Below are 12,431 nucleotides of genomic sequence, written 5' to 3'. Positions count from 1 at the left end.
ACCCCTTGTAAAAATTCAAAAACTGGGTCTACAAGAACATGCGAGTGTAAAAAATGAAGATTTGGAATTTTATCCTTCACTTTGCTGCTATTCCTGTGAAACACCTAAAGGGTTAATACACTTACTTAATGTCATTTTGAATACTTTGAGGTCTTCAGTTTTTATAATGAGGTCATTTATGGGGTATTTATAATAAGAAGGCCCTTCAAATCCACTTCAAAACTGAACTGGTCCCTGAAAAATTCAGATTTTGAAAATTGTGAAATATTGGAAAATTGCTGCCGAACTTTGAAGCCCTCTAATGTCTTCCAATAGTAAAAACATGTCAACTTTATGATGCAAACATAAAGTAGACATATTGTATATGTGAATCAATATATAATTTACTTGGAATGTCTATTTTCATTATCAGCAGAGAGCTTCAAAGTAAAAAAAAAATGCAAAATGTAAACATTTTTCATCAAATTTTTTTTAATTTTTCACCAAGAAATGATGCAAGTATCAGCGAAAAACTTACCATTATGTTAAGGTAGACTATGTCACGAAAAAACTATCTCTGAATCAAATTCATAAGTGAAAGCATCCGTGAGTTATTAATGCTTAAAGTGACAGTGGTCAGATGTTCAAAAAATGCTCTGGTATTTAAGGTGAAAATCGGCTAGGTTCTTAAGGGGTTAACAAAGTATGGTTTGCATGACAATTTAAAGGGGTATTCCAGGAAGTTTTTTATTTGACTATGCTACAGGATAATCAAACCTATTACTTCTACGTAATATATGAGCGTCAGAGGTTCACAATATGTCATTAGTAAAGTAGACAACACAATAACAAAAACAGAAAAGTTTATACACTTAAAAAGCTTGAATGAATACAGCAGATCACGAATCACCTAAATTCAGGTTTGTCTATGTAACAGAAGTATCAAAGGCTGTTATATGAACTACAGCAATTGAGTTATTTCATAATATCGATTCATGTTCCGAGGTTCCAGAGTATCAAGCTTATGTATCCAATAAGCTTCTTTTTTTTATATAACAATTTTTTGATGTTTCCACCTTGGTGGGAGGACTTCATCAATCACTTGGAATTTCATTTGTGCAATATTGTGCCCCTTCTCTTTAAAGTGATAGGGTATAGGGAACATTAGGTTGCTACATGGAATCGTGGATGTATGCCTATTGATGTATACACACTGGGACGTTTCCCCAACCTATATGAAACCGCACAGGCATTTGATCACATAAATCACATTTTTGGAATGACATGCAAATAAACCTCTTATGAAACATTGTTTACCAGTAATGGGATGTACCACTTTTTTTTTGTACTCAATAGAATCTGTCTTGATTGTTTACTGGACCCTAGGTCTGTAGGTATTAATCTATCTGTAAGATTAGGTAAACATTTATTGCATATCAATAGGGGGGGGGCGGTTGAAATTCCCTAATTTCAGGATAAGCCTTTCTTAAAATAGATCAATGGGAGCGCACAGTTGTGTCAATTTTGTGACTAAGTGGATGGTAGGTTCTAACAAAAGGGATACATGACCTGTCTTCTCTCTGGGTTCCCTGTGTTAAGAAATAACATTTATTTTCCTGTAGGGGTACCCTTGTGCAAAAAATTGGCCCTCATACAGCCCCATATATGGAAAAATAAGAACATTATAGGGTCATTAATGCAATTCAGCAACAGACAGCACTTAAAGGGGTACTCCAGTGGGAATTTATTTTTTCAAATGAACTGGTGCCAGAAAGTTAAACAGATTTGTAAATGACTTCTATTTAAAAATCTTAATCCTTCCAGTACTTATCAGCTGCTGTATGCTGCAGAGAAAGTTGTATTTATTTTTGGAGTTCTTTTCAGTCTGAGCACAGTGCTCTCTGCTGACACCTCTGTTCATATCAGGAACTGACCAAAGCAGGAGAGGTTTGCTATGGGAATCTTCTCCTCCTCTGGACAGTTCCTAAAATGGACAAAGGTGTCAGCAGAGACCACTGTGGTCAGACTGGAAAGAACCACAGAAATAAATACAACTTCCTGTGGAGCATACAGCAGCTGATAAGTACTGGAAGAATTTAAAAAATTTAATAGAAGTAATTTACAAATCTGTTTAACTTACTGGCACCAGTTCATTAAAAAAAAAAAAAAAAAAAAAAAAAAAAGGTTTTCCACTGGAGTACCCCTTTAACACAGCCACTTTTCCTTTCAGTTTGTAATTGACTGTGTTGAGGTAATTTCCCCCAGCTGTGTATTGCTCAGACAAATTTATCATAAATTTGATGGATGTTAGCACTTTCACGGATGAAAAGGATTGACTGTAAAACACTTCTACCACAGACAATAATGATAAATCCCCCCCAAAAACTTGCAATTATGTGCTAACTAATAAAACAGTAGACAAAACTACTACCCAAAAGGACTTGGGGGTACTGGTGGAGTGGCTGCCAAGGCTAATATAGCCATGGTATGTGTCAAGAGAGACATAGAAGCTCGTGACAAGTACACAGTTTTGCTCTGTATAAATCTTTGTGGGGACCTGGCTGTGACTGACAGCTGAGATTGTGCTTTAATGTCCAGGATTATAGATAATTCTGATTACAGCCATTTAAACCCTTCCATCAGTGGCATATCTACAGGGTCATATTTGCCACTGTGAAGGAGGAGAAAATCGGAAGCTGAGATCGCGCTGTTGCAGAAACCTTTCTGCAACAGCACGATCTCAGCTTCCGATTTTCTCCTCCTTCACTGTCTCTCACACGCCGGTGGATCCAGCGTGGGAAGTCGCAGCAGTTGCTACATTAAGCCCACATCAGCGTTGTGCCTGGAATATGCACAACCCGACCAGGTGAGTGCGTTCCTCACTCACCCACATAATCCGACCAGGTCTGGAAGATCGCATACAGAAGCGCTCTGTTGTCTTTTGTCTTATATTTGCCACTGGACCCTTAAGCCATGGAGTCACATAGACTTCCATAACTAAACTAATGCTGAGGCAAACTTCACCACTTTAAAGGGGTATTCCACTGGAAAACTTTTATTTTTTATTAACTGGTGCCAGAAAGTTAAACAAATTTGTAGATTACAAAATAAATCTAATTTGCCCGACCTCAAGGAAAGTGTAGATGATTTTGATAGATAGAATAATTAAATTATTAAAAAATAAAAAAAAAAGTGCTTCAATTGTAATATAAATTCTTCAATTTATTAAAATTAGCAGTATCTAATAAACTATCTTCACACAGGCCCCTTGTGTGAAAAATAGAATGGACAATTTACAATTAATAAAACATTAACCATAAAATAGACATAAAATTATAGCCACTAGTGAAAATTTGTAGATTCCATCTATTAAAAAATCTTAGTCTTTCCAGTACTTATCAGCTGCTATATGCTTCACGGGGAGTTCTTTTCTTTTTTTAATTTCCTTTCTGACCTACAGAATAATGATAAGGTGTAATTTTTACCAAAATATGCACTGCGTAGAAACGGAAGCCCCCAAAAGTTACAAAATGGCATTTTTTCTTCGATTTTGTCGCACAATGATTTTTTCTTCCGTTTCGCTGTGCATTTTTGGGTAAAATGACTAATGTCACTGCAAAGTAGAATTGGCGACGCAAAAAAGAAGCCATAATATGGATTTTTAGGTGGAAAATTGAAAGGGTTATGATTTTTAAAAGGTAAGGAGGAAAAAACGAAAGTGCAAAAACGGAAAAACCCTGAGTCCTTAAGGGGTTAAGGACCAGGCCATTTTTTGCAAATCCGACCACTGTCATTTTAAGCATTAATAACTCTGAGGTGCTTTTACTTATAATTTTGATTCCAAGGTTGTTTTTTGTGACATATTCTACTTTATGTTATTGGTAAATTTTCGTTGATACTTGCATCATTTCTTGGTGAAAAATTCCAAAATTTCGGGAAAATTTTGCATGTTTCTAACATTGAAACTCTCTGCTTGTAAGGATAATGGACATAACAAATACATTTCATATTGATTCACATATAAAATACGTCTAGTTTGTGTTTGCATCATAAAATTTACTTATTTTTATTTTCTGAAGACATTAGAGAGCTTCAAAGTTTAGCAGCAATTTTCCAATTTTTCACGGGAATTTCAAAATCATAATTTTTCAGGGACCAGTTCAGTTTTGAAGTGAATTTGAGGGTCTTTATGTTAGAAATCTTCCATAATGGACCACATTATGAAAACAACACCCCTCAAAGTTTTTAAAATGACATTGAGAAAGTTTGTTAACCCTTCAGGTGTTTCACAGGAATAGCAGCAAAGTGGAGGAGAAAATTCTAAATCTCCATTTTTTACACTAACATTTTGTTGTAGCCCCATTTATTTTTTATTTTTACATGGGGTAAAACGAGAAAAAAACAAAAAACTAAATTTGTAATCCAATTTCTTACAGCCTTTGGCTGTGTGGGCATGCTGGGAGTTGTAGTTTTACAACATCTAGGGGGCTACAGTTGAAAATCACTTACCAGTCTGTGGCCCTCCTGCTCCGATTGTCACGACCGCCGTCCTGCTGCCTCCGCCGGTCACGCACACTGCTGCTGCCACACGTCTCACCGCTGCCACACGTCCCGTCGCAGCCCTCTGCCACCTTGGTAATGCTGCTCTGGCTGGACTTCCTTTGGTAGGCAGTGTGGGGGATCTCAACTGTAACCCCCTGCCCTGCGATTGGTCGGTCAGTCCTGACAGGCCAATTGCAGGGGATAGGAGGAGGTGGCACCCCTGCCACCTCACTCCTATCCTTTTTGGATGGTCGGAACTGTCTCTGACAGCTCCAATCATCCCAATTTTCTGGGTGATCTTGTCAGCCCAGAAAAGCTGTGAGTTGCTGGTCAGAATTGACAAGAGAATTGCGGCGATCACCAACAAGGGGGGGGGGGGGGGGGTCTAGGCGATGTCCTGGGATGGCTGCTGATAAATATCAGCAGTCATCCCGTTCTGGTCACCGCCGCATGCGCGGCGGTGAACAGAAACTTCAAGGTCCTTAAGCGCCCTTGGTCTTTAAGTACCTGGGAGCAAGGGGGTACCTGCATGCCCTTTGTCTCCAACAGGTTAATGCTCTGGCTGACACAGAGACGGTGAGTGTGGGGGGAAAACATATCTCAAGGGTTTTGTGCCCATGATTTTTTAAGACCCTAGCAATGCACCTGGCTGCTAGTGCTTCACTGACAGAGTTACCGTTCTTTAGCAATTCAAGTTTTCAATTCAGAGTCACTACGTGACCTACTTTCCTTACACTCCAATCACTTACTATATTGTTCTATATAATTATTTTATTAAATACACTATATAAAAGGAGCATCTTTGGTCTATGGGTATATGTTCCCTTTGTCTGTTTATGGCTTTGAGCGTCCCTTATTGCCTGGGTATACTAAAATGGACCTGTCTTTAACTTTAAAATAACTGTCTTTTCATAGGTTGATAATGACTTAATCTTGAATGAGCTCTAGGCAATGTTTTTATCACAGATTACAGAATACACACTTAATCCTTGAAGCATAAGACAATAAGCCTTTTAGTGTCACTGTCTGGACAATCCCGCTACATCTGCCTGACTACTATTTAGGTAGATGTGTCTATTAGTCTACTTTCCATTCAACAGTTTTGCCAAACTGTAATTTAAAAATGAATGGAGGGCTCAAAGACAGCGTAAAAACATCCGAGAAAATGTAATCACTTTTCTTTATGGAAGGAATAAATATTATTTGCTGACTCCATTGTGCATAAATAGGAACGTCCCAGCTCAAAATCTGTTTATTTTTATAAGAAATATATAAGAAATTTATAAGAAAAATGACCATTCTAAATTGATAAATGGTTAATTTGTATCAAAGTACAACTGCATTGTTATACTCTGTTATAAACATGCACTTTATGCTATAATAAAAACAGGAAGATTATTTAAAATTATACATTTTATTGTAACATTACTGTAACACTCACGTTTCAGCAGACAGGAACACCATTGGATGTGGATCCGCTGGACCTGTGTGGCAGATGATGCAGGCCATGCCAGAGAGCAGAGTCTAAGGTGCCACTGGTTTTCACCAGAGCCCGCCGCAAAGTGGGATGGTCTTGCTGTGGCAGGCGGCACCCAGGTCGCTACCCCTGGCACGACTCAACCACATAGGCAGCTGAGGTGATGCGAGGTACAGAAGGGATGAGGCAGGAGTCTGGATAGCAGAAGGTCAGGGCAGGCGGCACAGGTGCGTAGTAAGGGATGGAGCAGGAACACAGCAAGACAACTAACAGGTACGCTTTCTCTTAGGCACTGGGGCAACAAAGATCCGGCAGGGAAGTGGGGGAGGAGCAGGAACTTATAACTGAGGACACAGGTGATTTCACTAATTAAGGCATACTGGCGCATACGTGCCCTAGGAGGCAGGGGCATGCACGTCGGGGCTGCGAGAACAGAAGGAACAGGGAGGTGAGTGACAGGCTGGGATTCGCATGCAGGCGCATCTTACGATGCGAATCCCAGCCCCGCCGGCAGCAGGGACACGTCAAGAGAGCGCTCAAGGCCAGCGTGTCTGTCCAGAGCGCTAATGTTACAATTACTTTTCAATACAGAAAATTTTAATTTCTCAAAGGGCCTGTACATTTCGAGGGAGATTTATCGAACCTTGTGCAAAGGATCAGTGAAGTAGTTCCTTATAGCAACCAATCAGATTCCAGCTTTCATTTTTCAGAGGCCTTTGTTAAAGATGAATTGCTATTAACTACTACTTTACTGATTTTTTGCACAAGGTTTGATAAATCTCCCTTGAAATGTATCTCCCCTTTGCTTTTATTCTACTAAATGTCAAATCATATTGTCATTTATATTATATGGTTTGCTAAAAAAAAAAAAAAAAAACTTATCCAGATAGCTACTTGTATGAAAAAAATGCATATAAAATGTGTTCATAGAGATTAATGTATCCATACAAACAACTGTACAAGTAATCTTTGGATGAAAAAAAAAGAAGAAAAAAAAAGAATGCAGCAGCAGTCTGTTGGAAATCAGTTTGGAAAAAAGAAAAAAGAGCATGATAGTTCTTCTGACATGGTTGTTACAATAAATACTTGTATTGCCCATAAAACAACAATTCTGTTTTTATTTATGTTTTTTAAGAACTTTGTGTAGAGTATTGTCAACATGTTCATACGTTTTCAGGAAGAAAAATCGGGCAACAACACACACAGTGTAGAAAGAAAATGTACAACAAAATTGTTATTTCTTGAAGAATACAATATATACTTAAAAAGACATGGCAGGAGAACCAACAAGTCCTCTTAGAATTTTAAATATGAAAAATTTAAATATTTAATGTTCAGTAAAGTTTTTACATTAAAAAAGTTTGTCTTAGAATGACACTGCCAACGTGGAACTAAATGTTTTGAACGCTGTTTTCGCAGTGCAGGGGTCGGCCACTCCCCCTCGTGCCAGTGGAGTGCCATGCTGGTCAGTAGAGTACCTTTTAAATCCCAAAGAACTAAACCATTTCAGATCTTGTGGATGTTGCCACATAAGGGATTGTTGTTTTTTTATGGAACATATTGAATTTTTTAATGGTATCACTGTAGAGAACATTTAACTCCTTAATATCTCAGGATGTACACATGGTGGCATTAAAGAGATAAGGAGTGGGCTTGGGAGGTATTTTAAGCAGCTAACATGAACCATCATTAACTGGCATTGAGCAAGATTTGATGCTGGTTATTTATCTTTTTCAGAAAGGCTGCAGTTGCAGCAGAAATATTGCATGGGTGAATAATTGGAGTGCTGTTGGATCCTTTCTTTAATTGACTTACCTACAGCATCGGACTAGTGATGAACGTGGGGGGTCCGACCGCTGGGACCCCCACCCCTCCCGAAATCTCATGGATGGGATCCCCCTGCTCTCTCACTGAGGAGCATGTGTCATCTACTGGTAGATGACACATGCGCCATTCATTTCTATTTGAGTGCCTATGATGCCCAAGTGCTGTACTCAGGTATTTTGGGCGCTCCCATAGAAATGAATGTCGTTAATTCCGTCTGGAGCACACACTCCTCACTTAGCACCAGGTCCCATCCCGGAGATCATGGGAGCCCCCAGTGGTCGGAACCCCCAAGATCAGCTACTTATTCCCTATCCTATGTATAGGGGATACGTAAATTTTTGCCATAGTTCTCCTTTTATACATTGCTGATTTTTTTGGGCTTATTCATACTAAAGTAAAGCAGCATAAAGTATCCCTTGTTGCCGTTAGATGCCTGCCTGTATTAAAATGCACATGGAGGTATCAGAAGCGGCAGTGGCTTTTTCTAAGCATACCAAAAATTATCCCTTTTTGGGAGTAGCAACAGGTTTTTAGTCTGTTAAGCAAAGGAGATGGTATGAATTATTCCAAACATTGCAAAAATGATTTCCTTTTTGGAAGAAGCAACAGCTTTTCAGTCTGCCAAGCGAAGAAGATGGCATGGATTTATTCAAGTGTTCCAAAAATTATCCCTTTTTGGGAGTAGCAACAGGTTTTTGTCTACCAAGCTATGAAAATCGCATGGATTTTTCCAAGCATTCCAAAGATTATCCCTTTTTTGAGAATTGAAACAGGATTGTTATCCCAAAAGATGAAAAGAATTATCCATTTTTTAGGGATCATGGGTTGTACAGTATATGTGTAGGCCTGGTCGAAATTACCAACAGTGAGGGTAATGGCGGACTGATGGGAAATTGTAGCCTTCATACAGCAGTAGATGAAAAAAATAATAATAATGAAATTTTTTAAAAATCAGGTTTTTCAGGTTTTTTCAAGCCTGGCTGGAAGTATGAGCAGCAAGGGTAATAGGGGACTAGTGGATCTGGTAGTATCCTGTATACAGCAAGAAGAGGCAGACTTGTAAGATATGTAGTAGCCTGCATACAGCAGAAGGTTAAACATTTTTAGTTTTTCAAATTTTGCCAGGCAGCCCACGCCTGACTAGTTGCAGCAGCAGCAAGGGTTATGACGGACTAGTGGGGCTGGTAGTACCCAGCATATAGCAGGAAGAGACAGACTGGTAAGACTTTAAATAAAGAAAGGCTGACTGTTACACAACTCCTCTTTGTGGCTAGTGCCATCCTTCTGCATAGCAGTAGGAGTGGGGAAAGCACGGAAAGAGATGAGGAAACAGAGCATCTAGGATGAACAATTGCTTTACCAGACATATTTTGGGGTATTGTAAAATATTTTGATGCTATTTTGATCTTTTTGGGGTGATTTTTCTCTCACCTATTGGTCAACTTTAACTTTTAAGGCTTTGAACTGCATTGATATCTTACAACCAGGTACTTATAAGGGAAGTTTGTTTAAGACAATAATATAAACATACAGTCGCTTTAGAAGGCTAATGTGTGTTGCATGCACACGCTTTTTAGTACACTGCTATCACACAGCTAGGAAGATATAATTTGTTTTATGAAACCAATAATATACATGGACACTGTGTTAACAAGGCAAATGCGTGTCTCTTGCATGTTCTTTTAAGTTCGCTGCTATCATACAACTAGAAAGATATAATCCGTGTTTGATGAAACCAAGAATATTCACAAACAGGGTGTTTACAATGCAGATGCGTGTCACTTGCACTCGCATTTTGGTTATCTGCTATCACACAACTAGGAAGCTATAATGCGTGTTTGATCAAACTAATAATAATCACAAACAAAAGTGAAGATTTATGTTTTTTTCCCACAGCAACCAATTACAGCATAACTTTCATTTCTTAATGAGCTTTGGTAAAGTAAAAGTTTAGCTGTGATTGGTTGCTATGGGAAAAAACAGGTAATTGGGGCTTCAGGCTGATTGGTAAATATGGGCCATTGTGTTTACAAGACAGATGTGTGTCACTTGAACACGCTTTTTACATTGCTACTATCACACAACTAGAAAGGTATATTGCATGTTTGATGAAACTGATAATAATCACAAACCCTGTGTTAACAAGGCAGACACATGTCACTTGCAGGTGCTTTTAGTTCGCTGCTGTCACATAACTAGGGAGATATAATGAGTGTTTTATTGAACCAGGAAAATAAATGTACAGTGTCTTTACAAGGCAGGTGCATTTTAATTGCACCCACTTTTTAGTCTGCCGCTACGTAACAATCAGTAGGTATATTGTTTGCGCAATTAATCCCTGTAGATGTGAGTAAAGGTCCTATGCTGCGTTTATAGCGCTTTACATATGTATTGCTATCATACAAGTCATCCACAGCGCAGCTTTGCTCAGTTCAGTACTTGAGGCTGTGAATGATTACTTCTTTGGATTCTCGTATAGCTTCTGTAGGGTTTGTGCATTGCGGATGCTATAGTTAGGGTAAGGATTCTTTCTCCTGTTCACAAACACGGTATGTTTCTCTTTGTTCCCTATGTCTGTCCTATCTCTATTACTCTCTCTCTCTCTCTCTCTCTCTCTCTCTCTCTCTCTCTCCTTTCTATCTCTCTGTCTCCTGCTTTGACTGCAAATTGGGACTGGCTTGTGAGCTTTTAACTGTGTAAAACTTCCTACCCCCCTTGCAGTCTTCTATTAACATTTAAACCAGCAAATCATATGATAACCTGGCTTTGTGTGATAGTCTGGTCACCCTGACATGATTCCACTGCCCCCTGCACTTCCCGTTTCCTTTGCCAAAACGTCATGTGTCCTATGATTATTTAGGGCTTTTACCGATTTGCATGAGCTGAACTGGTAAAGGTTCTAATGTTTAGCAAGCCGAGCAAAACTCGAATTTAAGGTTGAATACTGGTTTGCCGGGCTAGTTTCGATCAACATTACTTAGGCTTCGATTTTCCTACATGCACCCACTCTCCTTCTTCATCTTTGGGTTGTGCTGCTTCTGTTTTTTTTGCTGGTTATTTATCTAGATATCTAAATACTGACATCTAGACAGTTAGACATTGTGTCTGTGGACTTTCATAAGTCTGATGCCCCCTAACCCCTCCATGAAGCAATCTTGTGGAGCTGATGGATTGTCATGGAAACCTGTGGCCTTCTCAAAACCTGTGTGGCTGCCATGGCAGATCTACTATTACAGCCTTTCATAGACTACTGTTCTGAAAGTTCACTGTAATACATTACATGCATTTTAGCTAACTGTATAAATTAATAAGTAAACTCATGGCTGCAGGCCATGGTTAAGCCTTTGCCTTTCAAACCCACCCATTGACAATCTGGAATCACATTGTGTTTTGGTGAGTATAGGCTAATAGAGAAATCCCCCATCCTATGTAAACCACAACTTAGATTTTTTGTTTATCACTGACTGTGACATCTAAAGAGTTAAATGTCTGAGGTTTGAGTTGCATCACAGCTTGCTACAGCTGCAGAATGCACAGACTCAGCTCCTAATCCCAAGCTGTTACAGTACAGCAATGTCTTTTGGTCTTTTCCCAGCAGCAATGTCTTATATAAGATATGTGAAGAAAGAAAAATTTGCACTGGAATTGGCGCTGCATCAGGATAAAACCTCAGCAGGCGTTTATTTAAAAAAAATAAAAAGTATCAATATATTTACTGGAATGCATAGAAAATACAAGAAAGGTACAGTGGGGATCAAAAGTTTGGGCACCCCAGGTAAAAATTTGTATTAATGTGCATAAAGAAGCAAAGGAAAGATGGAAAAATCTCCAAAAGGCACAACATTTCAGATTAGACATTCTTCTCGCTCTTATCGCTTGGAAACAAGTTATGTGGACCGATGAGGTTAAAATTGAACTTTTTAAACGGAATGAGCAAATGTACGTTTGGAGAAGAAGGGGAACAGAATTTAATGAAAAGAACCTCTGTCCAACTGTTAAGCATGGGGTGGATCAATCATGCTTTGGGATTGTATTGCAGCCAGTGGCACAGGGAACATCTCACGAGTAGAAGGAAAAATGGATTCAATAAAATGTCAGCAAATTTTGGATGTTAACTTGATGCCATCTGTGAAAAAGCTGAAGTTAAAGAGAGGATGGCTTCTACAAATTGATAATGATTCTAAACACACCTCGAAATCCACGGGGGATTACATCAAGAGGCATAAACTGAAGGTTTTGCCATGGCCTTCACAATCTCCTGACCTCAACATAATTGAAAATCTATGGATAGACCTTAAAAGAGAAGTGTGTGACAGACAGCCCAGAAATCTCAAAGAACTGGAAGACTCTCGTAAGGAAGAAGATACCTCAAACAAAAATTGAAAGACTCTTGGCTGGCTACAGAAAGCGTTTACAAGCTGTGATTCTTGCCAAAGGGGGCAGTAGAAGATATTGTCTCTGCAGGGTGCACCAACTTTTGTAGATGCCCTTTTTTTGCTTTCTGTTATTTTGAAAGTGTAAATGATGGAAATAAAATCTAACTTTTGTTGACATATTATAAGAATGTCTAATCTGTAATTTGATGCCTTTTGGAGATTTTTCCATC

The 12,431-nt window shown here is 38.9% G+C and overlaps 1 protein-coding gene across 1 annotated transcript in view; it reads left to right on the top strand.

The window, feature by feature from the left end:
• The window catches only part of CDHR1 (cadherin related family member 1), a 197,256-nt gene that overhangs the window by 105,713 nt on the left and 79,112 nt on the right, over positions 1 to 12,431 (top strand). The window lies entirely within an intron of this gene.

Source organism: Hyla sarda, chromosome 7, assembly GCF_029499605.1.
Source record: "Hyla sarda isolate aHylSar1 chromosome 7, aHylSar1.hap1, whole genome shotgun sequence".
Taxonomy (NCBI): domain Eukaryota; kingdom Metazoa; phylum Chordata; class Amphibia; order Anura; family Hylidae; genus Hyla; species Hyla sarda.
This window is presented reverse-complemented; position numbering and strand designations above follow the sequence as displayed.